A 5,913-nucleotide genomic window follows, 5' to 3' on the forward strand; every position below is an offset into this window, starting at 1 on the left:
CAAGTCTTCCTGTTCTTTGCAATTTGAGTTTATCGATGGTGTGATTCTCTGGGAGCCTCGAGTTTCATGAGATTTAGGCTTTGCTATTCATTTTCAGAGGAAGCAGTTCTACTCCACGTTGTCTTAGATTTCTTTCTGGTGGTACTTATTCTCTTTCCCAGGATTGAGCGGGAGGGGGACTTCCTATCTTAGTGTGAGCTCTCAGGTTTAGCTCTTGAGCTTTCAGTGTCACTGTTTGCTCTATTCCAACGTGGGTTGAGTCACTTGTTACCTCAGAGCGTACTTTTGAGGATACTTATCTTTCAGAGAGGGCTTCCGGGTTATTATCTTTAATCGACTAACGATGCTCCATTCAGCGGAGTACCACAAAAGGTGTCTTTCAATCCTAGGTTTCCCTTGCCCATTTCTTGAGGTTTTGGATGATGTGATGGAGCCCACAATGCAGTTGTTATCTTGGCCGATGTTTTTCCTTAGTTATTTTGGTGGTTGCCTTGTCTTTCGGATTTGTGGTGTGATGGTTGCTCTTCAAAGTGCACGGGAGCAGTAGTTCCTATGCCTCATCTTCTAGATTGATCCCTTGGAGACTGTACCATACAAGAAACACCTACTTCCCTTATCCTTAGATTGGCATGTTACCTTTTGTACATATGGATACACTACAACAAAAACAGGTGTTATCGACGCATATATCGACACTGCCCGTCGCTATACCCGTCGCTGTGAAACCAGTCGCTATTAGCGACGCGGATAGCTACGCTCATAGCGACGACCATAGCAGAATTTTTTTTTCTTGGGCAGAGGGCAGGTAGCCTGGCCTGTGCCCAGTTAAAAGATGGACACAGCCACAACCAGACTTTCTGCCCTCTGCCCAAGAAAGCGAGCAGCACCAAAATAGCAACCATGCTCCCGCGCGCAGAAATTTTGGCAGAGTTCCCTTTGTTTTTACATAAACTTTTCAAAAAAAACCATATCATGTATACGCCTCCTACATGCTATCCATGTAGGATCTCACATGAGATTTAAGGCCAATGAAAGACAACCGTACCAACTGAAAAGCATAGCCATAACTTAAAAGCATAACCATAACGAACCATAACCATAACTTAAAACCATAACCGGCTATAACCACTTTGATCAAAACCATAATGCAGATAACCATAACTATAAACAAAATTAACAATAACCATAAGCTTAACCAGAAAGAGAAACAATAACTGTCTATACAATGACAATGACAATAATCATAACCATAAGGGAAACAATAACTGTCTGAACACTAACTGTTTGTACAAAAAAGAGACACAGAAGCGTGTCTGTGTCTCACAAAGCATATAGATGAAATCTGGTCCACTAATGACTAGGCGTCGCACCCTGCACATAGGACAACTCACAAAATTAGTATTGATATTACTTCACATATACTGACTTAATTAAATCAACTCACACATATTAACGTCTCACCTCAAGCGATCAGTGAGATTGTAAGGCCTCCCGTCTACAGGCTCTCCTGAAGCTTCAAGATCATTCAGTACTTCATAGATACCTCTGCGATATCCATCTGACTCCTCCTCGCGTGATGGAGCTCGATGCATCGCAAGATTCTACGTTTATACAAAAATCAAAGTAATAAGAATACATGATTCATCGCGTTTTAAAAAACGCCATAGTTAAGATTGGATTAGAAACTCACAAACTCATAGCGGAAGGTGTCGAAGCCTCCGCTGCGAAGATGAGATGTCCCCCTAGTCATCTGTCGTACCTACGCGGCCTCACGCTGCTATCTGAACCGCGTGGCCGCTGTCCGCTCATCCTCCCTGATCTACAGCCACGTCTCGTGTGGGATGCCCGAAGGATTCGGCGAGCCGGTCCTGAAAGCCTTCCGAGCTGCATCTCGTCGATGTTTGATGGTGTCCCGTGAAACACCCTTGATCCACCGCGCCGAAACAACGGAAGAACCCGGAGCAGGCTGGTACTCTGTCAGGATGGTCTCCACTATGTAAGTGACTTTTTCCTTGTCTTGCTGATCCCAAGAAGTCAGAATGCTAGTCGAAAACTGCAGCTCCATGAGCTGGCGAATCCGCTGTCGCATCTCAGTCCCGACTCTATCCATGTCAACAGAACCATCTCCTCGTACAGTATAGAGCTTGGAGGCACTAGGATCGTGTGCCCCCCAAGGTGTCCGAGGTGTGCCAAGAGGTGTGTCGAGAGGTGTGCCTGGGTAAGACGGGGGTCATGAGCGAGGAGGGGTCGAAGCATCTGTGGACCCTCCTCCACAGCAACCACCACCTCCACCTCACGATCGCCGAGCAATAACCTGTTTAAGCCACATTAAATTAAAAAGCTCTCCGAGCACATCACCGTTGCAATCGAAAAATCTCTTTTGTAAATTACATACCTAAACAAAGCAGTGACGCTTGCATCTGACCACCCGTACACTGACTGAAGATTCAAAAACGCGAGACAAGTACGAAGCACAGATATTTTGGCGCCTTCATAGATTGGTTGACGTGCCAACTTCCTCAACATGTCTTCAGGAGATAGGCGCACGGCTTCTGGTGCTGCTTCGGTCGCGTTCTCCTCGCTTGTCTGGAAGAAGGCATCCAGCATCTCCTCCATGCCGTCGTCTTCTGTCTGTAAGCCCTTTTCTGCTTTCATTCGTGGCTCTATATTGATCGGACCTTCACGCATAATCTCTCTCTCTCTCTCTCTCTCTCTCTCTCTCTCTCTCTCTCTCTCTCTCTCTCTCTCTCTCACAGATGTAGGTGCTATGTCGCGAAAATCAATGCCCGTTCCGTAGGAGTCGTATCGCAGATTTTGTACGGTTTCTCTAGCAAACTCTCCGTACTCGTGCACATCTCATTACATATCCTATGCTTGCGCAGGATTCAAAACATTTTAGGGCCAAAATATTTCACCCTTGTAACCTGGTGTTTCACCACAAAAAGTTAAGTCTAATGATAGACGCGCCGAAATGCGTTTCATGGTGACCATGCTCATAAGAGAACTTTGTGGATGCAAAACACTTCAAAACTCAATTTGAATTCTTTGAATGATTCTAGGTAATTGCTTGGTTAAGAGGAAATAAGAGTGTCCCATTACCAATCTAGTGTTAAATTTTTTTCCTTAGGCTAATAAAACCTAACATGACATAAAAGCATCTTTTCATGTGAAATTGTTCAAAACATTCCATATTATGCTAATGGTAGACACAATTATAAGATACTCAAACTGCTTGTATGAAAACCTGGCTTCCATAATGTGGGCCTTTATCATCTCTTGAAGATTTGTCAACACATGCTCACATAAAACAATCTCAATGAAATTTTTGTGACCTACACATTTACTATGTTTCCCTTATCAAATGGACAACATTGAACTAAATATAAGAGTGTCTCAAAATGATCTTGATCCTAGTAAAACCGGCATGTAACCCCAACCTTGCATCATTCCCTCTACGGGGTATTAAGTGCTTCAATTGAACTCAAGGAAACATGTTTATATGATGTGGAATCCATATGCACAATTAAAATTGTGTTTATACTGCATCTAAGATGCTAAAAAAAATAATCAAATTGCAAAATTTGTCAACAAATTTGCACATGAATGTTTTTATAGAAAGGACATAACTTGAAATAGAAACATTCCGTGATCCTTAGAAGCATGCAAACATGTCAGAGACTACTATTCAAAGCTATTTAGCACTATAACCCTAACTAAGACGAGTTTTAGGATGGTCGTTTGCTAATACTATGAAAAATTTGACAAAAATGGCACACATTTTTTTGATACAGCTAGCTTGAAAACCCATTGCCAACAAGCACAAAGTCAAATGTGGAATTTATAGCCCAAAAAATGCCAAGTTTTCGTATGCTCATAATTGGTGTTAGCGCGAAACGTTTTAGGGCCAAAACATTCCACCCTTGTAACCTGGTGTTTCACCACGAAAAGTTTAAGTCTAATGATAGGCGCGCCGAAATGCGTTTCATGGTGACCATGCTCATAAGAGAACTTCGTGGATGCAAAACACTTCAAAACTCAATTTGAATTCTTTGAATGATTCTAGGTAAGCTGCTTGGTTAAGAGGAAATAAGAGTGTCCCATTACCAATCCAGTGTTAAATTTTTTTTCCTTAGGCTGGGTTTAAATGAGCATGTTTGCTTCTCTATTTGCTTTCTGGTCACTGGTATGTACACGAAAATCATTGAGGGAGTCACATGTTTTGTTTTGCCTTCAAGTCCTCTCACATGCCGTGCTTCACCTTGGCTATACATACAACTACTCGGCACATAGCCTTGGTGATTCAGGAGAGAAACCACTTCGCCTCTAAGGGTCGACCCACACGGGGGCATCTTAGTCGGAGAGAGAGCTCATTTGAGTCCCAAGGGGATGGTTGCTTGATGAAGTCCAATAAGTAGCATGTTAGAACTTTGATGGGGCTGTCATAGCTTTTCCTAGGAAGCTCTCCGTCTCCGGTGAGCTTAAAGGGCAAGCCCAGGCGCGTTGCTCACGGCTTTGATGGAAAGTGTGCGTCCGCCACGTGGAGAAAGAACAGCCCCACATGGGCAGGCAAATGTAGGTTTACAGGCTTTGTATCTCAAAGAAGGCACGTTGTTGCTTTCGTCCCTTCGGGGACATCTGATAAAATTGGAACGATACAGAGAAGATTAACATGGCCCCTGCGCAAGGATGACACGCACAAATCGAGAAATGGTCCAAATTTTTTTTCCGTTTCCTGCCTCTGCCTCTGGAAGGCCGCTCAGGTGTGATGATCCTGTTTTGTCCTTTCCATCTTTCACGCATGGCTCGTGTGGGTCTTCAAAGCACCAGTCGCCTTCTCCCGCAGCCAGTTTGTAATTACAGACATGACCCTTCGCCCTGTGCCTCAAGGGGTTTCTTTCAACACCCAAGAGCTTTGGATCTGTGCTACATACAGACAAGAAACCACAGAGGACAGGCCGCAAGAAGGGAAGGGCAGGTTTTCGGTGCATACAAAGAGTCCTGCTTGATGGAGGGAGGGGCATTGGGACTTCTCTCAGGACCCCAATACTCGACATCCCACCCACCAAGAGCCACCATGGTCCATGGTGGAAGGCATGCATATTGATGCTGCTTTTTCCAGATACTCAGAAGAGCGGGTGAGTGAGTTGCTGTTTCACATTGGTGGGTAGCGGCTAATGAAATCAGGTCAGGGGCTTCTGCTGCTCCATCATCGACGGTGTGGGTCAAGCACAAGGGCTGCTGATTTTGTGCCACAGCATCCATCCATTCGAGACAAAGTTTTGTTGTGGCTTTGCGAGTAGTTTCCAGTTCAATTACTGAGATATAAGACAGCCACCAACTTCGAGGATGAAGTTGGTAAATACCATTGTTCTTTAGGGTGCTCCTTCGACCGCTGAAATTGCCGCTCCACTGGTGTGCGACCTTGGTCCTGATGAAGAAGTACCGACACCTCCAGATAGCTCGATATCCTCATTGTAACTCCCTCGAGTCGGTAGCGGTAATCCCAATTCTGCACCACCATGAGATGCCTCGGTCGTGTTCTCCGTCTGACGGCATCAGCCCTAGGCACCACCTCTCTCAAATGCAGTGAGACAGGAGTCTGGTGAGCTTTTGAATGAGGGAGAGTAGAATCATTTGAGATGCCACAAGCCCAATGAATCTGGGATGTCCAACTCCTTGGGGCTGGTGGGGCGCAAGGTGGAAGCAAATAAGGATACGCCCTGCATATAGGCAAAAGGCTACTGCGACATATCATTGAGGAATCCAACGCATGGTTATCCATGCCTCACCGAATCATGAAGATTATCGCCATAAGATAAGTTGGCATGGCAGCGATGCCAAATGGAAGTAGCAGATGATGAGCAGCTGTCTTGGGCCTCCCACCCCAGGCAAAAGCAAGCGCCAGTGAACCGA

General features: G+C 45.0%; 1 non-coding gene across 1 annotated transcript; it reads left to right on the forward strand.

The window, feature by feature from the left end:
• The first annotated feature begins 4,619 nt into the window (after positions 1 to 4,619).
• LOC147438004 (U6 spliceosomal RNA) lies at positions 4,620 to 4,722 on the forward strand. The gene has a single exon (XR_015184991.1). It is a non-coding gene; the product is annotated as a U6 spliceosomal RNA (small nuclear RNA).
• Positions 4,723 to 5,913: the final 1,191 nt, after the last annotated feature.

This window comes from Adiantum capillus-veneris, chromosome 17 (assembly GCF_014529385.1).
Source record: "Adiantum capillus-veneris isolate H3 chromosome 17, ASM1452938v2, whole genome shotgun sequence".
In the NCBI taxonomy this organism is placed as follows: domain Eukaryota; kingdom Viridiplantae; phylum Streptophyta; class Polypodiopsida; order Polypodiales; family Pteridaceae; genus Adiantum; species Adiantum capillus-veneris.